Raw genomic sequence first — 25,601 nt, 5'->3', positions numbered from 1 at the left:
GGCAGAAATAGAGCCCTAACTCTCTAATAACTTTTTATTGCACTTTAGCTATAGGACTGTTATTATACTGTTAAGAGATGCCCAAGGGTTTAGCCTGTGTAGAACAACTTCTTTTTGTAAGTAAGAATTATATTAACAGATGAAATCTAGATCTACCTCTAACATATTAATTCAGCCTTCAGTCTTCAAGGTTTTCATAGGCCCAGCTGGTTCCCTGGCTATAGGCTGTAATATAAAATCCTCATGGGGGTGTGAAGAATAGTACGAGAAATATTTACATTTTTAGTTTCTAAAATGATAAGTAAGTTTTGATTACTAAAGCTAGCAGGGGATTGGGCTTTTCTGCTTCCTATTTGCTATGAGCTGCCAAATGCCATTTGTTTCTGGTTTCCTGAAAGTACTAAGTGGCACTTCCTATGTTTAGGCATTTTGTTGTTCATTTTTGAAGAAAGAGAATGTGAGGGAATGTGCATGGAATATGATACCAGAATACAGTTTGTTTCTTTGCAATACAAATATTTTTTTTATTATGACTCCCCCAGGTCTTGTAGTGTTGGTATCCTGTATTGCCAAATTTGAGGATGAAGTAATTTCTCCCTTAGGAGAATCCTTTGACCCATTGTTGTAAGCATTATTTTCTGGGAGCAGAGGTTAATGCTTAACGTGGGGTACTAATCAACACAGTTCGTTTTCACATGCTGTAGCTTTTGTTGACAATCAAAATGAAGGAATATAGTGGTGCCAGTGACTTTCGCTGGGAAGAGAGTGAGCTGTATGATGGTGCCCCAGCTCATTAGCACGAACTTTCTTTCCTTCCATGTTATCCCTGAAGATGGGAGGGGAAAGTCAGCTCTAAGGGCTTTGTTATCAAATACCCCCACAGGCACAGACAGCCTTGGCTTTCTATAATGCACCCGGTGGTTTTCTTTTTAATTTTTTTAAAGTTTTTTGGGGGTTGGGTTTTTTTAGAAGGTAAGGGAGGTCAGGGGCTGAGGGGCGCCAGGAACGCGGTGGCGGCAGCTTCGGCCCCTCACGGTTGTTTCTCTATGTCAAATCAGCTGTTGTCACGCCGCGTCACACTGTCACTTCGTTATAGCACTGGCAGGATCCCCGAATGCCCCTGGCCTTGCAGGTGGCGCCGAGGACTGCCCGCGGCTTCGGGGGGAGGCTTCGGCGACTTTCCCTTTCCCTCGCCGCTGTCCAGCCCGGCCGAGAGGCCCCGCCGCGCCCGGCGCTGCGGGAGAGACGGCGGGGGCGGAGCCGGCCCGGGGAAGTGTGGTGGTCACGTGGCGGGGGTCACGTGGCAGAGGAGACGGGCCCAGCCGCCGCCGCTCCGGTAGCGGTGAGAGACGGAGCTGGGAGGGCGGGCGGGGAGGGAGGCGGAGGCGCGCGGGGCTGGGGCGGGTGTGCGGAGGGAGCTCAGGCATGCGAGCGGCCGCCGCCCGCTCGGCCGCCGCGCCCCGCCGAGGTGAGTGCGGGGAGGGGAAGATGTACGGGGCAGGGCCGCAGGGCGGGGGCGCCGCCGGGGGCGGGCTGGGCCGGGCGGTTTGAGGGGCTGCGAGCGGCTTCGAGGCTGTTTTCCTTTTGTTCCGTTAGGCACCACAGGCCGGCAGCACGGCCCATTTAATGGGAGGGCGGGGGGTCCCGGGGCGCCGCCAGGACGTGCGTATCTGCGCGCCGCGTTCCTCTTGTGGAGGTTCCCCCGTGCGCCTAGCGGACAGCGGCCGCCGGCTGGCCTCGATCCTGGCTCCTCCCGCCAGTCTCAGGAACCAGGGAGAAACTCTCAGTCTTTCCTTCATACCTACACCTCAGGGCGCTCTGAAAGCCGGGTGGGGGTGGTCCCCGCCCTCTCCGGAGGTCTTCGTTCCGCCTCCCCTCGCGGCCGGGGTCCTCCAGCGGCCGGAGCTCCGAGAGCCGCGGAGTGGTGGTTCTGCTTTCGCCATCACCTGCGACCCTCCGCACGCTGCCTGTAGCGCTGTGATATTTTTCTGTGGGTGTTTTTTGGGTGGGTTTTTTTTACGCCCCTTCAGTATTCCCCCCACCCTCCTTTCTCGCGGGAAGCGGGCAGGCGGGTAGGGAATTTGCTCTGCGATAGAGTCTAATTCGCACAGCCGGTGCAACTCCTTCGCATTCTTTTGTGTTCTGTCTCTTCGTCATGTCTTTCAATAAATGTCTGCATGTGAACATGTTCGAGCACCTTGGCTTCCTAAAGGTTTCCTGAAAAGTGCAGGAATCATTTACCATTTCGGTACATCAATTTGGTTTAAACAGTAAAACCTAACCATTGAAAAAAACCTGTATGTTGTCAGATCAAAGGTCTGCCTAGTTTAGATTCTAGTTTCTGCAAGTGGCACATAGCATATGCTTAGGAAACACCATAACGACGGGGTGAGCATACTGTGGGGCTTTGGGAAACCAGCCAGGCCTCCAGCAATTTGACGTTAAGGGACTTCCTCAGTCAAATGTGATGTTTAAGCATTTAGGAGCCCTTTTTCTTCCATGACTTAATTATATGTTTTCAAAATAGAACAAGACAAAGGCTTCTTACTAGAAAAGGCTTTTCTTAGTTTTCTTTAAAAAAATAAAATTGCACTCATTGTCCTAGGTAATTTTGTTTTACCAGGATGGAATTTGCTTATCCAAGGATTACTGATTTGTAAGCAAATGTACTATGTTTTAAGTACGTAAGGAGTATTTGCAACATGTATTTTCTACATGTGTGGGAGCTGTAAATAGTAAATTTGCTTCTTAATGTCTGTTGTTAGAAACATTTGCAAAATTTAAATCCTAAAACCTAAAATATCTGCCTAATAGAATCCACTATAGTAAAATCTTGGTTAAAATAGCAAATTTTACTGTAATACCATATTGACAGCTATGAAGATGATTATATGAACCACTAACGCTTAACTATTTCTATTTAAGCTTAAAGATTTACCATGTATTTTTAAAAAGAGATAATTTATTAATGGCATAGATTTTTTTCATTACATCAAGACTTCTGGTAAAATAGATAATTTTTTTTTGTGTGATAGCAAAATTGCAGTGATCCCTAGGGATGCTAAGCTATCAACTTGATTCTGCAATCCTAATTCAAGAAACAGCTTCATGCCTGGAGCTCCTAACCTGATTGCTCTTATAAGGAACATTTGCATGAGTGGGCCTCATTTTTCACATGCAATGTGAATGTCAAGCAAAGCAGAGTTATTTCAGAAAACTGCATATCCCCCCCCCACACCCCCAGTGGAATTTTATAAGAAGGTCATTACCAGCTTCTTGGGGGCTGAAAGGACGTAGTGGGTTGGATGTGTGTGTATACACAGGGATATTTATAAGATGAAAAATAACTTCAAAAAGCGACTTCTATAACTATTCTGAATTATTTTCATTGGAAAATGGTAATTTTTCTTGTACAACACGTCACTGGTTCTTACAACAGACTTTAGAATTTGCTTTCACCTAGGCAACAGATGTTTATTCTAAAACCCTTAACATGTTGCTATGCTATAAAACCCCTGTTGACTTTGAACTATACTGAGCTCCTGATGGACATTTGAAGTATTCAATATATTTTCTTCAGTAAGTTGATGAATCGGTTCAAATGAGTCTGTTGTAAGTTTAGCCAAGAAAACGGTTGCAGTGCAACATTCCTTAGCTCACTGCATTTTGTTTTGCTTTCACAAAAAAACCCCAAACAAATTGGTTCAGCTGGACTTCCCAATGAAATCTTTTAAACTAGCTTCTAGAAAAAAGTACTTTTTAAAGTTAGTTATTAAGCATACCTACCATACACAGCCTTTTAACAGTACTTCTCATAAGTAGGTCTCAAAGCACCTTGCAAAAGAACTCAGTGTAATTATTCTCTTCTTATCTAAGGGTAATTATTCTCATCTAGTGCTCATAAAGAGATCATTGTATGTGATCACTATAAGAAACTCTAAAGAAGGTCTAACAATAATGTTGGTTTAAATGTTGGTTTAAAATTTTTTTACAATACAACCCCCCTCCCCCCAAATTCATCATTCTATTTTGTACAGTTTTCTGTTGTAGCATTTTTATCTCCTCTCCTGAGGTAATTTCATACTGTACTTTTCATACCAAGCTTGAAGCTAAGCCTGTGCTTTTAAGTAGAACAGACTTCTCAGTGTCAGAAGAAATCCTGCTGACAACCAAATTTATTGATGAGTTAGGAGAATGATTCAAGGCCGTTTCTGATACTGAAGTACTGATGTTGCATGTCTCCTGTTCAGTTACCAGGGAGCTTGGCTGCTCCCATTGGTATTTTTTTAGGCAAAAAAATAATGATTGGAATATGTGTGAATTATTGAGTGGCCAGTATCCTCCTATCTTCTTAATTTTTTTTTTCCAGAGCTGGTAGAAATGGTAGGGAGTCTTGCATCTAGTTTGTTTTTTGTTTTTGTTTGGAACCACCAGATTTGGCTGTTTTCTGATGTTGGAGGTGTGAAGTTCACACCCTTATATTGTGTTTCCAACCACCTCAATGGGCAACTGCAGATTATTATCACTAATTATATTATTGTTGCACTATAATAGTCTAGGACTTGAGGCCTTTTGTATAGATTTTCCAAAATAGGACAGAAAGCCTTCTTTTTTTTTTTTTTTTCCATTCAAGTCAGTACATTAAAGCATTGTTTAAGGATAAAATACAAGTTAGGAAATACATGAAATAACTGATCATAGGATTATAATTCAGAACTGTATGGTATGCTGTATACTAATTATTATGGGAACTGTATTTCCAGATAGTGTGATGCTACCTAGAAACATGAGCTCATATAAGTTAGATCTAAGTTGTAAACCCTTTACTAAAGAGAACAAAGGCTTACCTACTGTACTGAAATACTTGACAGCAGTCTCCCAGATGTAGTCGGTGATTTCGAGTGGCTCTCCATAAAAGCAGTTCATGTTCATTGGCAGGCAAGCATCTGTGTAGATTCAGATTATCTGGAGAAAAGGACAGAGAGGAAATGGTCTGAGTGGTCCAGTTCCAAAAAGCTTTTCTGCCTGTTTCTGTGTTCATTGTTTTTGTGTGACTCTTGCCTTGTTTCATGCTTTTGTATTTGATCCACTATTTTTATGTTGTTATTTTTAGCTAATGCCTTTGTTTTCATAAGTTTACAGTACTTAAAACGTGAATATCTTTTAAATGGTCTATGAATAGTTTTCAATTTGTGTTTATACCCATGAAAAACCTTGGTATTACTCAGCTGCACATCATATCCTTTATAGCTATAATATACTGCAGCTCATCCTGAGAACCTCCCACTGGAAAACTGGGCTGTTTGTGTAGCATGGAGGTCCTGATTAATTTGTGATAGTTGCCTTCTGTGTAGCTTCGGAGCTAGCAGACCCAGATGGTAGTTGTATGCTTTTCTCATACCTTGAATCTGAATAGTCTTCAACACCCTCATCTAGTGCAAAGTACTCTTTGCAAAGCATATGTTTGCAGATTAACTCTCCTATTAGAGTATAAACATCAGCTTTTCTGTTTTGGGTGTGAAATGCAATAGATTCCTCTCCTTTGAAGACATTCTTTGCATTAAGTATTTGTTGAAGCAAATCTCTTGGAGTTAATCTGATTTCTAAGCAAAATCTTTGGATGTTGCTTGTTTCAGTAGCTTGAATAGTAATTGCAAGGTAAAATCTGGAAGAAGGCCATACCTACTCATGTAGCCATTTAAAGAAAATTACTCCAAATATTTAACTGATGGTACCTGGCATCATTTAAACAGATAAAAAACATAAAAAGGAGCCATAAATGTTGGCCACAATATGGAAAAAGCTCTTTCTGTATATATATTAAGAATACTTTAGAAGAGCAGTGGTTTTGAAGATAAAGTTATTGCAAAAAGCAAAGGTTGGCTGCATGCTGTGATTGTGATAGATCACAGTCCACAGGAGGCTCTTTAGTTGGAGAAAGATTGTAGCTAACAAAATTCTTAAATTGTGAGAGAGCGTGCTCTCACTTCTGTTCTGTTTTGGTGCACTGTCTACTAGAGTGGGACCTTGGTCTGTTGGGATTCACTGGCAATGTTGTTACTGCTTGCGTTTGATAAAGAACAGATCTCTCTATTCTAATGGCGTGGTGGAGCGACTTCTGGGAAATCCTTTCAGTTGCAAATAACTACGAAGTAAAACACACCCCCAAAGACCTACCTGTCTAAAATCTGAGTAAAATGCACAACACCTTTTGTGAATAGTATAGATTGTGGATAATAGTCAATGTATAAAAATATAAAAACTGTTACTCATGAAGCTATTTTAAGTGTTAAGTAAAACTTGCAAGGAGGAATGAATACAGCTAAGGGTGAAGGAGGGAAGAGTTGTATGTTCATGGTGTCTTCCCTAGCTCTCATGAGTGATATAAGTATATTAAGAACTGTTACTATATAAATATCTTGGCTGCCATACAGCTGCCCTACATAGTGTTTAGAAATGTGGGAATTGAACAGTGTAGGTGTTGAACCAGCTTTAGATATTTTACCTTTTTCCCAGGCACAAAAACACAGACCTAAGTATGGTATGTCAGCTCAGAACAAAGGTCTTTCTGCATTACTAACATTGTTTCTAAGAGTGGCTGGTAGCAGGTGCCTGGAGAGTATCTTAGGGTGTCCAAATAGCTGGGTATCTGAAGGAAGCATCACTGGCTTCTAGCAGGGTGCAGTTTAGGATCCTCTGGGCAGATGATTTGGTATTTAGTAATTTGGTTTTTAATAGCTGTGGTGAATTTACACAGTGCTTTTTGAACCATTATAGCTTTAGCATCCACAGCATCCTTTGACACAAGAGTTAGAGAAGCGTAAGTGTCCATTTTTAGTGAAGCTGTTGCCTTCTTAAAAGTTGCAGTCCCCTGCTCCTTTCATTTTTCATGGTTTACAACCAATGCATTTTTAATTTGTAAAATTTGATATCAAACTTGCATGGATAAAAGTTTAGTGTTTGATGTGTATGTGTGGAATGTAAGACCTTGCATAGACTTGCAGAGAAATATAGAAAAGAGCTCTTCATAAAATCTCCTCACTTTCAGTAATGGCCAGTTCATTTACACTTTGCATTTCTCTTAAAATGGAGCATAAGGAATTGCTTTTGTGCTTGGCTCTTAGTAGTGGTTTTTTGTATAGACTACAGCGTTCGTACCTGTATACGAATTGTACCTATAGAAACATTGTGAACATAAAGAGTTTGCTTTGGAAAAGTAACTGCCAAGTTTGTGATTGTTGATAGGAATGAAGAAAAATTTTGGTTTGGATTTTGATATGAGTAGCAGAGGGCAGGTTCTGTACCCGTATTTATCTAATAGTTGTCCAAAAAAACCCCAAACCAACAAGTAAGGCATTCCTGAATAATTTGGAAACAGAACAGTGTGTGACTGAAATGACTTTCCTGTGGCCATTACTTCAGCTTTCACTTCATCTGTAAAGAAAGAGATATAAATGAAATGGGTTTGATTTGCCTTCCCAGATTTGGATTGCTCTGGAGACTGCTGAGGACTTCTCTAGTTTGCTGTGGACTGACTTATTCCCAGCTTGTATTCTTCCTTCCTCCTCTTGGGTTTTAAAGTTTGCTAGCAGATGTTTAAATCTGTTTGATACCTAAGGCAAAGGATCTTTTATAGCAGTATATATGTATTTTTCTTTCTTTCTTTCTTTCTTTCTTTTTTTTTTTCTTCTTAATTTGTCAGAACAGAAAGTGGAGCTACAGCTTCTATTGCCTGGTAGCTCTTTATGGATTTAATTAGATAAAGTAATGAAAGTGACTGAATTCTAGGAGAGAGATTTAAATAAATGCATTTCAATCTTATAATGACATGAGAGGCTATGCAGTGAAAATCTGCTATCTTGCATGAATGATCAAGGCATAAAATGAAATCAGCTCATGTTACAGGCCTATGATTTAGAACCATTTGCAGTTTTTCCAATGCAGAGGTAAAGAAGTTAAAAAACCAAAAATATTAGAGGCATGGGGGTAGGAGCATGGTTCTTCTAAATACACCTATATGAAGACTTGTTATGAATTGTAATAGACCACCATGAGCAAGAATTAGTCCATCTCTCTCAACAAGAAAACCTTGGTTGCATCAACAAAGTTCTATTAAAAGCAAATACAGATCATAGGATTAAGTGATTAAGTCCTCTTTGGTACAGACTTTGCAGATTCTGACAGGCTGTTGAGGAGACATTCTCTCTTCCTTTATACCAGCAGAGTAACCCTGTGGAATGTGTATTAAAACCAAAGTTCATTATTTCCCAGTATTGCAAAGAGAATTTTTTACTTCAAAAGTCTGTTCGTTTAGAGATTGAGGAAAGTAAACTGTATGAAAAAGTCTAATTTGAGCTCAGTACTAGTGCTAGGAGTATGCCTGTACGGTACTAGTCCCTCTCTTGTATTTCCAGGTGGGTAAGTACTTCTTATTAGTAAAAAGAAATTCCTCTTTATTCCAAGAATTTAAACACAAGACCTCTGTTTTGAGAATGATGTCATCAGGGCAATGAGGAAGAAGATCATATGGAAAATTCTTATAATACTGTTTGATTTTCAGTACTATGTTGGTGGGTTTTGGAATTGTTGTTCATGCAGAGAGCTGGTGACCTGAACAGTAGTTCTGGGCTAAAAGTAGCCAGTAAAGCTGAAAGATTTCATAAAAGATAGTGTCCTGCTTTCATGAGATGCAAAAGTAAAGTCTTTTGTCACTGTTATAGGGAGGTTATATTCCAAAGGTTAGGTAGGTAGTTAATTTTTTCCCTTCCCCCTTTGGGGTGTGTTATATACTTCTGATGTGAGGAAGCTTCTAGTTAGTTAGGAGAAAAAAAATATTTGTGATTTAATGATCTACTGCTGTGGTGACAGAATGAGCTCTTGTTGTTTTTAAAATAGCATTGCTTATCAAAATTCTAGAAATGCTGGATAAGCTTTGTGCCCTGGTTTGGATTTGAATTTGCATCCTTCCTTGTCATCCAAGGATGAGAGTGAAAACCAGGAAATGGCCAACATTCACTTCCTATTGGGCAGAGAATGAAAATTCTTGTGAAAGAGTCAAATAGCCTTTGGGAACCAATAATAGGATTTTTATGGTGTCTCCAGGAATAGATCTGCTGCTAGTTGTCCATTTTTCATTAAGGAAAATATAACGAGATGGGTATGTTGTGATGATTTGAATCATACTGCATTGCCTCCAGCTGCATTGTCAACATTTTGGCACATACCATGGTTGATGACTGTCCATACTGATGCCTACCTGTCCTTTTGTTTTCACTTATGTTTACTTTTCCCTTGTTTTGTTTGTGTGTTGACTAAGATTTCATTGCTTTCTGGGTTTAAGGCTTGCACAAGCTCTTGGAATGACTTTCCTCCCTTGCAGTATCTTAAAACGTTTGGGTTGTTGTTTTTTCATTGGCAGATTAAATGAAAGATCTTTAAATGCTGAGACTGCTCTGTTCCATTGCTATTTAAATTGCCCCAAATGACATTTTTGAAGGCACTTCTCCATGTGTGGACTGATAACATTGTTGATAAGAGTAGACCTCAAGTGATGCAGGTTGAATGGAGAAAGCATTGGAAGCTGTACTAAAGAGTACGTGGTCTTTTTGAGTTTGTGTGCTCAATTAGGCTGGTTCTGTTTGGTTTGGGGTTTTTTTGGGAGAAGAGTGATGGTGTGCTTTTTTATGAGATGCATGGTTTTTATTATTATTATATGTTTGTTTTTGTCTTTTGCTTTTACAGTGGTTAGGCCCCTTCCTTCCAATTTTTCTGGTCAAAAGTTGTATTTCCTGGATGCTGATGTTGTTGTTGTCTTTGCCTTTGCTGAAATTTACAATTTTGCAGTTTTGTGGTGTGCTAGGCAGCACTATTTTCTTATTTCTTCCTTGTTTGTTTGGCATCTTTGTAGAAAATGTACTCAGGAAAGAAATCTTGTGAAGGGAGGGTGTAGCCAGGTGGGGGTTGGTCTCTTCTCCCAGGCAACCAGCACCAGAACAGTGTCAAGCTGTGCCGGGGAGGTTTAGGCTGGATGTTAGGAAAAAGTTCTTCACAGAGAGAGTGATTACCCATTGGAATGTGCTGCCCAGGGAGGTGGTGGAGTCACCATCACTGGAGGTGTTTAAGAAGAGACTGGATGAGGCAGTTGGTAGTTTAGTTGAGTAGATGGTGTTGGGTGATAGGTTGGACTTGATGATCTTGAAGGTCTTTTCCTCTCTACAAGTACCTGAGAGGAGGTTGTAGACAGGCGGAGGTTGGTCTCTTCTCCCAGGCAACCAGCACCAGAACAAGAGGACACAGTCTCAAGCTGCACCAGGGGAGGTTTAGGCTGGAGGTTAGGAAGAAATTCTACACAGAGAGCGTGATTGCCCATTGGAATGGGCTGCCCAGGGAGGTGGTGGTGTCACCATCACTGGAGGTGTTTAGGAGGAGACTTGATAGGGTGCTTAGTTGCATGGTTTAGTTGATTAGGTGGGTTGAATAATAGGTTGGACATGATGATCTCAAAGATCTATTCTATTCTATTCTTTGTTTGGTTTATTTTAAAACAGCTCCTTATGCTAGCTGGTCTAAAAATCTGTCTGGAAAATTGCCCCAGCTTAAAAATAAGTAAGAATTGCACACTGACATACAAGGCTACATGGAAAGATCTGGTTAGAAAAGGGTTCTGTCCTGATTTTGATTGATTTTAATGATTCCAGTCCTTCCCAACAGATAATTGGGTGTGTCTTCTGGATCAGATTTCAAAATAATTTGTGTAGGGGAAGCCCTGTTTCGGTCAGATAACCTCAGGTATTTCAGTAACTCCTAGCGTGTTTGAAGTTCTGCCCCTGCTTGTTTGGTGGTTACTCTAGCAGGGTTTTGTGACAGGGAAAGTGAAGTAGGCTGTAGGAGGTTGCTGCCATATAAACTCGAGATGTTAAAATTCAACTGCAATCTCATGTAGATTAGTTTTCTGATGAACAGAGGGGACCAGAATAGGACAGACTAAGCTATAAATTCTGTTATGTGATTCCTTATGTCTGTTTTCTTGATGATTCCCAAGACTGTGAACTCTCTGCCTGTCATACAGTGTCTGCAAACCATGAGACGTGAGATACTTGAATAGGTTTGTCAAAAGTGCATGCCTGAATGAGGTATCTGTGTAGGGTACATCTTTGAACATATCATTAAAGCACTCTTGTAGTTGAAAGATTTCTCAGTGTGATTGTAGCAGGTAGTGAATCACGGAAAGGGTCTATATTGTTGCTAAATTGTTTGCCCAGGTGGCCAACAGGGCCAATGGCATCCTGGCCTGCATTAGGAATAGTGTGGCCAGCAGGAGCAGGGAAGTCATTGTGCCCCTGTACTCTGCATTGGTTAGGCTGCACCTTAAGTACTGTGTCCAGTTCTGGGCCCCTCAGTTTAAGAAGGACATCGAGACACTTGAACGTGTCCAGAGAAGGGCAACAAGGCTGGTGAGAGGCCTTGAGCACAAGCCCTATGAGGAGAGGCTGAGGGAGCTGGGATTGTTTAGGCTGGAGAAGAGGAGGCTCAGGGGTGACCTCATTGCCCTCTACAACTACCTGAAAGGTGGTTGTAGCCAGGAAGGGGTTGGTCTCTTCTCCCAGGCAACCAGCACCAGAACAAGGGGACAGAGTCTCAAGCTGCACCAGGGGAAGTTTGGGCTCAAGGTGAGGAGAAAGCTCTTCACCGAGCAAGTCGTTCGTCATTGGAATGGGCTGCCCAGGGAGGTGGTAGAGTCACCGTCCCTGGAGGTGTTCAAGAGGTGATTGGATGTGGCACTTGGTGCCATGGTCTAGTCATGAGGTCTGTGGAGACAGGTTGGACTTGATGATCCTTGGGGTCTCTTCCAACCTTAGTTATACTGTGATACTGTAAATGAGAGTATCACATATTGTGAGTTTTGGGAGTTAGCAATGACAAGTCTGTATTGCTAATTCCCTGGCAAGGGTGCATTTGTGACAGGACGGTTGGTTCAGCAGCCTAGTGCATTCTTTCATACATAACAGAAATTGCATCTGTAGATCATTCAGCTTTATACATAGAGATGTTTTTTGGTTGCAGATTTTTAAGTAAGCTTGTTGGAGTTTTCATTTTCACAATGCTTTAGCAATGCCTGCATTTACTGAAGCAGTATGAGTAAAGCAGGGATGCTCTTTTGTTGAGAAGTCTCATCCTGCCTTTTTGGGATTGTTTCTGGAGAATTAACTCCTCCTAATTCATATAATAATTTTCTTTAATACTCACTTAGCTATTGGGCCCCATATTTATGCAAAACACAATTTATCTATGTCAGATTTCTTAAGATAAGAATTAAATATTAAGGTTGTGTGGCTTAAACTTCTGCACAGCACTACCTTTGCAATATGTTGGAAGTTGGGTGCTCACGTTAAACCAGTGTTCTTTTCAGAGAAAGTCATTAAGGATTTTCTGTTATCATTGGGCTTCAATTCATGATACATGTGTGAAGCTGGTTCTTTTCATGCAGTCAACTGTTAATAGATCTGTTCTTCTCTTGTGTTAGATACAGATGGAAACCTTGTGAAGAGAATTGTACTTTAAGGCAAAAAGACAAGAAGAAAATCCCTTAGGTCATAGAGAGGGGTAAGGAAAGGCAAGAAGGTTTTTGTTTTGAGGCTTATCAGTGTTCTGGTGTAGATGTTTATTCAGAAATTTAACTGAACAAACAGAAGATCCCAGTGAACAAAATTGCATTATTTCATGATAGTTTTCCTCACTAGGTTTCTCAGTTTGTGGTGCGAGGCTTCTTGGATTTTTCACTTTGAGCTATTTGCCACCTCTCTTTGTAATGTGTCTTATTTAACTGTCTTTTTCTTTCCTATTTTTTGAGAGACTTGCTCTGCTTTCAGAGGTTTACTTACTATACTTTCCTTGAGTAACTGAATGGATTCTGGGATCTCTCAGGGAATTAAATTTGTCAAAAGGTAACACTGTCATGTTTGTTTCTTTCAGGACAAGCTCTTGTGGCTATGTGGTTGATACCATGCATAGTTGCTCAAAGTGAGACTGTTAAGGTTTTTGCCCTCCAGACTCTGATGTTCGTTAGGTGTCCTGTGCTGTAGTACTCAGGTCCTCTCTTTGAAGCTTTTCTTTCACAGTATTTCAAAGTCTGGTTTAAAGTGTGAGTAAGTAATAATAGGGGGGGAAAAGTTGTGGAAGATGCTTGCTTCCATGCCAAATAAAACTCACAGAAGGGCTTTTTTGGCAGCATGAGGGAAAACTGGTGCGCTTTGCAGCACACTTGCTGTGAACTGACAGCCAAACACCTTTTGTTCAGCGTTGTGTAAAATTTCAGGGCCAGAACTCTGGTCAAAATACTGTTCAGAGAGAAAAAAAAAAGGCATACAGCCACTGCTCTGAAAGTTATGATTTCCCTCCTTATATTAAGGTTTTCAGACTTAATTACAGGGATGCCACATCCTCTCTACTGTTTGAAGGACCCCCATTCACATGGAATATCTTCTGCAGAATTTTTCTGGTATTTACAAAGTGGGCAAAAGCTTCAGTTTTCTTAGAGTAAGTTTGTTTAGTTTGTGTTTGATTATTTTGTTCCCTAAGATCAGAAATCCTCACTGATTAGTCTAGTTATAAACAAGACATTTCCTCATGTTGGTGATGTCTAAATCTGCTTTGGGACAAATATGTCTTTCTTAGCATGTCAGTGGAAAGCCTGAAAATGCTGACACTTTTCTAGCTTGCTTTCTCAGCTAGAAAACAAATGGTTGTTATCAGTGACTTGTTAGATCCTTAGTATCATAGATGTTGATTTCATGTAGTATAGTCAAAATGCCCTGGTTCTCTGTGCTTCTAGCCAAAATCAGCACAGTATGACAGTGTGTCTTTGTATGCTCAAGCTATGAGCATATTTTTCTGAACCTAGGCTTTGATCAGTGGAAAGGTTTCTTACTGCTTTCCACTGATTTTTGTTTTTGTTGGTTTTTGACACACAGAAACAAAAATTAAATGAATGCATTGGTATTGCATGCAGGTTTGGGGTAGAGACAGGTGTATTGGGTTGGACGGGTTGGATGATAGGTTGGACGTGATGATCTTCAAGGTCTCTTCCAACCTGGTTTTTTCTATTCTATTCTATTAATTGTCAAAGAGGTATTTTTTTGTTTGCCCTGTTCTGTTCCCGCAACTCCAGTCATGGTGTATGATTACAGTAGTGGTCCAAAATGTATCTGAAAAGAACCTAGCGTGAGACTAACATGCTCTCTGCTCTTAAGAGTTTGCAATCTATATTTGTTCGTTAAGGCAAACCCTATTGTATACTTCTAGCAATTGAATCTTTGCAGGAATAATAAGAAAGGAATCACTGCCCTCCAAGAGTTTTCATCAGCATTTTATCTCTGTTTTGCTTACTTGCTGATTGTATGTTATTTTTTCAAATAACCCACTCCTAAATCGCTGTGTGCCTAATTTATTGAGACAGGATTGTCTTGCTTAATGAATCTTACCAACATGTAATTTTTTATGTCAAATGATTTAGCATTTTATTGGCATGCTAATGGAAAAAAAAACACCCACACTTCAATAACTTTGGTTTTATTTTCAATTTTATTTTATTGAATATAAAAGTATCTTTCAAATGCTATTGCTAGGCTGATGGACATATATTCGCCTCCTCCTCCCCCTAAACTCTATATCCCTACCAAGCCAATTAAACATTCCTTCTACTAGATAGTAGATGACACTGTGTAGCATGTATTCATAGACTGTTGGCCAGTTTACTCAGTCCAGGAAACTGATATCCTGCCTGAACTGTGATTTGGGCCTTTTGCCCAAGAGCTCTAGCATCACGACTTCAAAATAAAACTTCATGAATTCCACTTGTTGATCTGTTGCTCCTTTTACACCACCTGCCTGTTCTTAGTATGACCTTAATTCACCCTGTTTTCCCAGAAGGAAACTTTATCCTTGTGTCTCTGCTTTCCTCTTAGAGTGATTCCCTCCAGTTCTGTTACTAGCTGCATGACTGAGATACTGTTTGTTGTGACTGATGTCTAACTGGAGCTCGCTTCTAAAGACTGACCTGCTGCTGCCGTATTATGCTGCAGGGTTTGGCAAATAATCATTAAGATTTTTGTTCTCATGTGTGCATACCTGGATGGCTTTGAATGAGGGGAGAAGTAGAAATACTAATTTCTGCATAGCTCCTCTACTACAAACCTGATGTATGCATTGTTCATGCCGTATTCCTCCATCTGAAATAGTGTGTTGCGATTTGAAGTATGAAGAGTTTTCCCCAAGTTCTAAACAAATAAAACTAATGTGTGTAAAGGGTTGTAGCAGTCAAAATGCACTGAGGTCTGCGCTGAGACAGTTTTATGTCTGCTGCTGTACCTGGTGGAGGCTATCACCAGTCCGCTGATGGAGGATTAGAAGAGAAAGTGTGTTTGTATCTTACGCAGTTTACTTTAGGAACTGACTTTTTAGCTTGGTCTTATCTTAATTTCCATCTTTTAAACTGAGATTTAGGACCTTTTTGTGTGGTAACGACAGTGCAGACGTGGGTACTGTAATGGATGAGGAAGAAGCCTTTATGACAATATCAAAGCCAAAAGTCTTTTTTCACTATGGTGTGTTAGAGAACATCTACAGGGTAGCAAAAATTGGATATAAAAATATCCTGGTTTGAAGTGGAACTTTTGGTGTAAGTGTATCACAGTAAATGTAGCCTTTAGCATAAGTCATCAAATTTAAATAAAATAACATTGCTGAGAAATAATGTGACCATGTATTGCTTGAACTTTTTCTGTTGAAGTTTTAAAGTACATCTTTGAAACGAGGGAAACTGCTGGGTGAATAAATGGACTCAGTTTGCTGAAGGGGCAGATCAGCTTGTAGCAAATTTTCTTTAGTAGGCATAGATGGGATGCTGTGTGTTTATTTTGGTATTGCTTATGTCAATTTTTAAATGTTTTAATTTTTTTAAGGAGAAAATTGTTTTCATCTTGCAAAATGTAATAAAAATGAAATGCAATGTTGAGATCAACAATTTCTACTGGTGTAGCAATAGAGTATCCAGGAAGTCATCTCAGCTTGTTAGCTAAAGATAATGCTTCCTTTTATTAAAAATAAAAAACCCCATGATTAATAAGAGGCCTATGAATCCAAAACATCTAGTGTGATTTTATTTTATTAGTAGCATTCACTGAATCTTGTAAAACTGGGGTTTGAGTAAATGGATTCCTAGTGTCCTTTGAAACCATCTGGACACAGTTGCATGTTTGGAATATAATCTTAACATTTAATCCTTTAAAATATTGCAACTTAAAAAAAAAAAAAATTCTGTCCTCAGAAACATTGATAACATTGGGTTTGACTGTTGGAAGTGAAAATGTCTCATTCAAGGCTGAGTCTTGTAACACTTCAGAGTACCTTGTGTAGGTGCAGTATTGCATATGCATATACTGTGTGTCAGAACGCATATATGGAATACTGTGGTGCATATATGAAATACTGTGGTGCATATATGGCAGTCTGGAGAATACCACATCCAGAAAATGGGAAGCACTGTTTGCTATTCTTTAACATCAAATATAAAAATCATCAATGTGAATGAATGTGTGTTTAAAATACGTCATTACTTGACTGTGAATGTGTTATATCATTGAAGGTTCCAAGCCAAGTACCAAATATGAGGTATGAACTATGCTTACTTGCAAATCAGCATGAGTTTAAGGTTACTATCTAGTAACAGGCTTTCTTTTAGAACAGGAGTAGAAATGCAAAATCAAATTACAATGGTATATTTAAGTCAGGTTTCCTTGCTTGATGATTCAAATAGTAACTATTCTGGTTACTCTAAATCGTTTGGAATTAACCTGGCCTGAGTATCTGTCTATCTGCAGAAGAGGTGTTACGACACAAGATGTATTTCACCAAGTGTTGATGGATATTTTTAAATACGTGAACAAAAAAGCAGAATGTTGGTTATGGCTTTTCCTGTGGATCCAAAGCAGTTAAGTTTTGAAGCAAGATAGAAACACACAGGAAAACATCAGACGAGCCATACTCAGTGGTGATAGGATTGTAGCAGAGACTGAAAGTCAGTAATGGTAAATTCTTCCTTCTTATTTTTGGTGCTATCTTTCCCTTCAGTATTGAGGGTTCTCCACCTCTGTACTGTGGCAAAGTTCCATGGTGCAGCTGATCTCCCTGCACCTACATCTTCTGGGACCTGCCCACTCTTTCACTTCAGCTCTGTCATTTGAACTTGAGTGAGTTGGTCCAGCTTCCTAAGGCTACAGGCTCCTCACTTCAAAAATGTTAATGTCTTGATTAATTGAAAACTGAGTCTACCAGTTAGGCATCCTGCAGAGAGCAGAGGAACAAGGGGCCAAGCAGACCTCGGAAGGCAAATTGGAGTGGAACATAGGAGTGGTGGAGATTAAGAAGCCTTTCTGTAGTATAGGTTGCTTTGAACAATTTGTCTCTAGCTTTGGTTTCCATATCTCTTACAATGGGAATCATGCTTACCTGTCTTACAGAGTTGTTGAATAGACTTCAAGGCATCCTAAGAGATGAGAAGGGTCTTACAGAAGCAATCTTGCCTTACTGTATACTGAATATACTACTACTTTTGTCTTAAAATTTTATTTCTCAAGAGATGTCATAAAGCTGTTGGATTACCATTTATGATGGTGATTCTGCCAGTCACATATCAGGTCTTCTGTTGAAATGTTAATTTTATGGGAAGAGCAGGGCTAGCTGTTTGAATCATTGAAGGTTGCGATGAGAAACCCAATACGGTTTCCACAGGGCATACCAATGTAATTATAGAAGCATCTTTTGAAAATTGGTATGATGTCTGTTATTTGTAGCTCTGCTTCAGAGCAAATAAACCAGTACAAATACTGAATAGAGCAGATGACCTGTGTGTATCCTGATTTTCTTTTCAGCTGTATATGGCCTTCTGGAAGACAGGCTTGGGTTTGCTTCTAGTCTGTCAGAGGTCTGGCTGATCTGGGTGCTGTTCTGAGAAGCATTGATAAAGGGCATTCACTATCATCCCATAGCAGTTGCTTTGTACTTTTGTCTTTTGGCTCTTACAAGGAGAACAACAGATCCAAGAACTGCAGAAAGCATTCCATAGGGGAATGTTATGAGACTGCCTTGCTATGCTCTGCTTAAAAATCTTGATAAATTAAAATGTTGAAGCTTTGAGGGGAATAATCCCGTGCCACCTGTAAGGCTCTACAGAAGAAACAAATGCTGTTTTTAGAACATCCTGGTATATATGCTTCCCATCCCAGTGGGAGACTAACTGCCCAGCAGTCTGTAATCAGATCCCTGCAGCTCTACATTGCTCTAGTATGTCTCCCTAGAATCTAGCAGTGTTTTGCTTTATTTTGTGGTTCATATTACTCTCTGTGAGATGGACTTTATTGCCTGAAAGAGAAATTTGTAAACATACAAGTGCAAACTGAAGCTTGTGAGTTACATTTATAAAAAGCCACACAACTAATTTCAGTCATGTGAAATACCAATTTAACATTTTCTAGACATGAGGTTTAGCTTCTCAGGCTTTAATCGACATGAGACATGAGGTGCTCTCCAGGCCTTCTTGCTTACGTTGGACATGAGACTTCAGAAAATACTTTGCCTGAGATACTGATTGCAGCTAACCAGCTGGAAAGAAATCTGATTTGATATGGTGTTATTTTATTGATATTTTGCCCTTAACGGGGGGGGGGGGGGAGGGGCAATGTATGGTTCTTCTTAATGTTGTCTCCTGCCTACTTGATATCCAGTAGAAATAACAAAAACAATCTAACACATGCAAGGTAGTTAAATAGCCACTGCAGGCAATTCATAGCTGTCTTGGAATCTCAAAGGTTGAGTATCTCTCTCTACATGGATGGAAACAGGAAAGTTTTAGAGAGGTCCTAAGCCTAATTCTATACTTTAATCGTTGTTGAGAGTAAGGAGAAGAAAATGTGGGTTCTTGTAGCAGAATCCTTAAATGCCATGCATTTGTAGGATCTTTTGTAGTTTACTTGCTTAAGGACTTTGTATTCAGTGGGGACAGGTGGGAAAAGATGGAATATTTGGTTTATGGGTTTTGTGGTTGCCCATCACTAAAATGTTGTTTACTCCCACTCTTAGGTATAGGTTTTGGATGTTTTACTGTAGGAATGACACTGTGGGGAATATTTGGAAGACTGTTTCAGAGTTCTATCTACAAATCTGTCAGATGCATTAATTTGCAAAATTACTTGTTTCTATATGATTATAATCTTTGGGGGTTTAATTTTTTCCCAAGGTTTCTGTGGAACATTTATCCATTCACTGTCTATATTGGAATTATTTAAAGGTACATTTAACATGTTTGGAACAGTGTATGCTGTTTCCTTATGTGCACTTACGGCTTTGCAATTTTATTAATGCACAGAAATGCTCATGCTGGGAACATAGTGAGTTGGTTACTCATTCTTCTCCCAGATAATCCCATCAACCTTTCCATATTAAGAAGGACATCAAGACACTTGATTGTGTCCAGAGAAGGGCGGTGAGGCTGGTGAGAGGCCTTGAGCACAAGCCCTACCAGGAGAGGCTGAGGGAGCTGGGATTGTTTAGCCTGGAGAAGAGGAGGCTCGGGGGAGACCTCATTGCTCTCTACTACTGCCTGAAGAGGGGTTGTAGCCAGGAGGGAGTTGGTCTCTTCTCTCAAGCAACCAGCACCAGAACAAGGGGACACAGTCTCAAGCTGCACCAGGGGAAGTTTAGGCTCGAGGTGAGGAGAAAGTTCTTCACCAAGCGAGTTGTTCGCCATTCAAATGTGCTGCCCAGGGAGGTGGTGGAGGCACCATCCCTGGAGGTGTTCAAGAGGGGATTGGACGTGGCACTTGGTGCGGTGGTCTAGTCATGAGGTCTGTGGTGACAGGTTCAACTTGATGATCTTTGAGGTCTCTTCCAGCCTTGGTGATACTGTGATACTTTGCTTTGACCAGTGGCACAAGCATTAGGCAACCCCTTGAGAGAATAAGGACACAAGGGAAAATAACAGTAGCAGTAATGCAGCTGTTGCCATGACCATCTATGGTTATAAGCAAGACAGAGTATTTATGTGTAATGTCTTGGTTTATGTCTTTAGAAAGAAATAATGGTGATTTCAGGCAAAGAGTCTTTAGAATAGAATAGAATAAACCAGGTTGGAAGAGACCTTCAAGATTATCATGTCCAGCCCATCAACCAATCCAACCCACCTGAACAACTACACCATGGCACCAAGCACCCCATCAAGTCTCCTCCTGAACACCTCCAATGATGGTGACTCCACCACCTCCCCTGGGCAGCCCATTCCAATGGGCAATCACTCTCTCTGTATAGAACTTCTTCCTAACATCCAGCCTAAACCTATATAGCAAGTATAATAGATTTTTCTGGGTTTTTTTTGTTTTGTTTTGTATCTTACACAATTTTAATCAACCACCCAATACAGAGTTGGTAGGTTGAAGATCCAGTGAAGTCAACGTCTATACCGGCTATTGCTTAAGGATTCAGAATCACTGAGTGACTGGAATTTCAATTTTTAATCCTTTTAATAGTCAGAAATGGAATTTTTATATTCTGACTTTGTGATTTCTGGTTCTTCATCAGCTGTCTTTGTTTCATGGTGTCATTCAGTAGAACAGTAAGTGAAAAGTAACGTTTTAGTTACTGGGGTAGAATTTTCTTGATATATTCTTGAGTTTCTTAAATTCAGGAACTTTGTATCAACTTTAGGAAATACTGTATGTTTTACCTTTTTTGTCATAAGTAATGTTTGTTTCATGCATCCATCTGCTACAGATCAAACATAATGGCTATTTCAAGCAGATGCTGAAGTTTTGATTTCATTGTAATCTAGCTGGTATAGATAACAAGGAAACACATTTTTTTTCCTCCTAATAACCTCCTGCTAGTCTGTGATCTGTGCATAATACACAGTAATGGAGAAAGTATTGAGTTGTCATGATAGCATTAAGTACTGTAGTAATGTACTGTCTTATGTTCTAAAAAGGAACTCTAATATACTGATCCTCTTAAGCTATAGAACTGAAATCCTGAAAAAGATGTTTTCATGTAATTTGTTTTAATAGACTTTGTAAGCTCAAGGGGACCACTGACACTGCAAGATTATGATGTTACCTTGCCAAGCTGCTTACCAGAAAAAGCAGCAGAATTTTCCTTGAGCAGTTTGCAAGCAGACTTTTTAGAGAGAGAAAAGGAACCTTCAATACAGATGTTGAGTTTTGTAGAGGGAATGATCAGGGTGGATCATATGTTACCAGGTTGGTTATTTTTTCTCTCTGATTGGATTTTTCATCCCTTCACATAGACCTGCATAGACATGGAAATAGCACTTAACAGAGTAAATGTTAGGCTTTTTTACAGCTTTGGAGGTGCCTCATGAAGTATTTAATTTAAAAAATGATTGTACTGAACCAAGTTTGGACTGTCTAAATATATAGTAATTCTGAGCATAGAAGGAAAAAAAGCAGCTGTGTAAGAAAGCTTTAAAATGTTATGTTAGAGTTATGCTATTTATAAAATTACTTCAGATTGCTTTTATCTTCTGATGCTGTTTTTGGCTAGAATTTGCAAACATCATGGAACTCTGAGGAATTTACAGTCATGTTCCAGAAAAACCAAACAAGGCAACCTTAGCATGAGCAAAGCGTGAGTGCAGGATTATGGCCTGTATTTGCCAGATTTAGCAGAAGCAGCCTGCAATTGCATTACTTTCCCAAATCCAGTAGTAGGAAAAGTATGCACATGACATTATTCAGCTGAGTCAGTCTTTTCTTTGGGTCTTCTGAACAGTTTACCAGCTTGCTGGAACATGTCCAGAGAAGGGCAACGAAGTTGGTGAGGGGTTTGGAGCACAAGCTGTATGAGGAGAGGCTGAGGGAGCTGGAGTTGCTTAGCCTGGAGAAGAGGAGGCTCAGGGGAGACCTTATTGCTGTCTACAACTACCTGAAGGGAGGTTGTAGACAGGTGGAGGTTGGTCTGTTCTCGCAGGCAACCAGCACCAGAACAAGAGGACACAGTCTCAAGCTGTGCCAGGGGAGGTTTAGGCTGGAGGTTAGGAAGGAAGTCTTCACAGAGAGAGTGATTGCCCATTGGAATGGGCTGCCCAGGGAGATGGTGGAGTCTCCATCACTGGAGGTGTTTAGGAGGAGACTTGATAGGGTGCTTGGTTGCATGGTTTAGTTGATTAGGTGGATTGGACTTGATGATCTCAAAGGTCTCTTCCAACCTGGTCTGGTCTATTCTATTCTATTCTTCTAATCCTTGTGCTCTTTGGGAAAGGCAAGAAGGCGAAACTTGGCAATGGGAAATAAGAAAATCCAAACAAAGAATGACAGTGGGGTTTTTTACTTCTGTTCAGTCATGGATAGCTTTAGCTTCATGTATATGTGCATACATTATCTCAATTTGGTTATTTGTCTAAAAGGTATAGATTTAACTGCAGTGATAAATCTTCCCTTTTGATTTTCATGCTTTGTAGAATCTGAGCTTTATCCAAAAAATAGCAAAAATTTTCTTTAAGCATAGGCTAGAATAAAATGCTGAAAGGCATTTAGAATATTATGTTGAGGAAGATAAACAATTGAGTCCAAGAAACTTGACAGTTACTGCATTTATATAACTTCCTTGAGAAAAAAAATTGACTACAGAGCTAGCTAGGAAGTAGGGAAAATGTTACTTAAAAATCCACCACGAATTTGCAACATTTGTTTACTTTTTTTGGTGGAACCTGAACATTTCTTCAATGGAAAAGCATTTTTGTTACTTTGTAGAGGTTATAGTTAGAAACAAGCTCTCTCCGCTAGTTTTACAGATGTGAGTTACGTGAAGTCTGACTATCTGGGGATGAAACAGATATTTCAATACAATATAAAATGAAGAAATTTTATATTGAAAATTACCCATTTCAAAGGCTAGCTCTTTGCAAATAGGCAAAGCTGAATGTGACATCATGGCACCTTAGTTAAATATTTAGTGACTTATAAAAATGAATGCGTAGTCTCTTCTTTACATTGGCAGCATTGAAGTGAAATAGTCAGAATTCCTACTTGACTTGTGTTGCTCCTTGAATGTACTTTTCCAAAGCTTTTGAAAATATTTTTCTGTTAATTGTTGTCTGTGGTCATATTAACATAGATATTTGTGTCATATTTAAGAAAATAGAAAACACAGTCCTTGTAGGTGTCCTTCCACTGAACACCTCTGTAATCAGCAATTATACCTATTATGGACTTCTCGCTAGAAAAGTTCTAGTGTCACAGTCATGGAAGAATAATGTTAGAGCTGTTTGTGACCACAGCATACTGCTGTTTCTTATGCCCACATCAACATTTTATGTTTTATCTTCCTAAATCTTTGATATGTCCAACAGGAGCATCTGGCAAGGATGAAGAAGAGAATCATAATTGTGAACACCTTTACAAAGTAAAACTACTTGCAACCGAGACTGCTGTGCTAATTTACCGATGTGCATATCTGCCTTTCTGCTTTCAGCTTACCCAGCAGAACGTGACTGTGTGTAGAGGCTCTGTGTGTGCTGGCCTCTTGCATCTGTCTTTACAGGTGACCAGTCAAACACTTAGCATGTTATTGTGGACAGAGCTGCTTGAAAATGTAAGGAAAATGATCGTTCACTACCTGGGCATGTATATGTGTATGCAGCTAATCTCATGCCCTCTGAGTCGGTAGCAAAACAATTTCTGTGCAGAAGTCTTTGCTTTGCTGCAGGCATTCATTTAAAGCTCCTTATTCACAAAAGCCTCTTCAGGGACTCTTGCTTGTCAAGGTTGTCTCTAAAGCAACCACTCTTTGCATCTGTCTGTCTTCATAATATTATACGCCTCTTTTAACCTGGAGACCTTGGCACAACATTCCAGAAGCTTGAGGAAAAAGCATGGAACTTGAAGCAAAAGGGACAGGTATTGGGAGGAGATAAAGTTCTTCCTTAGCTTTTTATCTCTTTATTGTGAGGGTAGGAGTATCCCTTCTCTGCATCTAGAACTCTAAGCAGTGGTTATGAGGTGGGTATGATTCCTTCACCAGATTGAAATCTTCCTTACACACATTTAAAGGAAAGTCAAGACTAGAGTTAAGTTCTTGATCCGAAGACAAAGACTCAACAACTTGAGTTGTTTGCAACTCTTTGTCTTGTGTTAAAATACATAATACCTATCTGCAACCCTTAAAGGTCTCTGGTGTGTGAAGTGCCTTCCTTTACAGTTCTAGCTGAGCAGCGTGATGAGCAAAGGGCGGCATGGTGGGAAGCTCATACCCACAATCCACTTCACGCCTGTGTTGCAGCTTGTAGGGTTCACCAGTAGCTCCCTCCTGGCAGGTTGATGTAGCGTCCTTCATGCTGCAACATGCTGCACTCAGATTGCTCTGCAGAGATATCAGATTTCTGACTGAAATACATCTTGCTGTCTAACAGAAGTAATTCTTGGTTATGAATTTTAAAAAGTGGTGGCTTTTGCTATTTTCTCCATCTGACTCTCCTTAATTTTTTTTTGTTTCCAATGTTGCAGTGTGTGTATCACATACAGAGGTGTATTGGAATTTTGGGGGAGGATATCAAAACTTAAATGTATTTTCATAACAAAGCGTTCAAAGAGCCTGTGGGCAGATAGTGGAGATAATTAGGAACTAACTGCAACTGCTTTGAGGCTCAAGGGATGTTTGCAGGCTGCAGAACATTCCTATGGGAAGGAAGTGCTCTGTAATTACAGTCAAGGTCAGAGCAGTCACTTCAATGGAAAAGGGATGGTAAGAGGCTGCCTTCCTTTCATGTCATTAATGACATAAAGTTGTTACCACTTTTTAAGTGAATGCTCCCTGAAGTATCGATTGTGTAAAGGATACTGTGTGCTGTGACAATTCCAGCCCTTTTTTGAGAGAGAAGAATCACAACTGTAAGTGAAGGGAATTTCTTGATCACACTTCATGTTTCTTTTTAATCTCAAAAGATACTCTGTGTATTTCACAGATGTAGATCTCCAATTTGTTTAAAAGGCTAATATGTGTTATTTGTACATTTTTCTTTCCTGAAGCATGTCTTTCAGCATCTGTCTGAAGTACTTCAGCCTGCTTCAATTTATTTAAAAATGAGACAAGGGTGATGGGTAGATTTGGCTCCAGGACATTGTGGTAGCCATCTTAAATTCATCCTTGAGACAAAATTTGCCTTCCTTCCATTTGAGGGCAAACCCATGAGTTTGGAAATACTCTGCCCAAAATTTGTCATCAAAAGCCTTCAGGTGGCAATACTAGTCCCTTCTGTTCCTTGGTCATCTTGTACATCTTCTCCTCCTCCATTTTGCCAGTGCAGCTGAATGTGGGATCATGCTGGAACTTCGTGGGGGACTGATTCAACTTAGAAAAAGCTTCCCAGGCAACCAGCACCAGAACAAGAGGACACAGTCTCAAGCTGTGCTGGGGAAGGTTTAGGCTGGCGGTTAGGAAGAAATTCTACACAGAGAGAGTGATTGCCCATTGGAATGGGCTGCCCGGGGAGGTGGTGGGGTCACCATCATTGGAGGTGTTTAGGAGGAGACTTGATGGGG

At 40.1% G+C, this 25,601-nt stretch overlaps 1 protein-coding gene across 2 annotated transcripts in view; it reads left to right on the top strand.

Annotated features, from left to right (window-relative positions):
* Nucleotides 1–1,295: 1,295 nt before the first annotated feature.
* Nucleotides 1,296–25,601, top strand: part of TULP4 (TUB like protein 4) — a 137,552-nt gene continuing 113,246 nt past the window's right edge. The window contains exon 1 of one of the 2 annotated variants that reach the window (XM_054162681.1): nucleotides 1,296–1,342. The gene's annotated coding sequence lies outside the window, so the exon portion shown is untranslated. Of the gene's footprint in view, nucleotides 1,343–1,378; nucleotides 1,469–25,601 lie in introns of those variants that run through there. The other variant, XM_054162680.1, reaches the window with a different exon arrangement.

Source organism: Dryobates pubescens, chromosome 6, assembly GCF_014839835.1.
Source record: "Dryobates pubescens isolate bDryPub1 chromosome 6, bDryPub1.pri, whole genome shotgun sequence".
Taxonomy (NCBI): Eukaryota; Metazoa; Chordata; class Aves; order Piciformes; family Picidae; genus Dryobates; species Dryobates pubescens.
The sequence above is the reverse complement of the archived record's forward strand: the minus strand, read 5'-3'. Positions and strand labels throughout refer to the sequence as shown.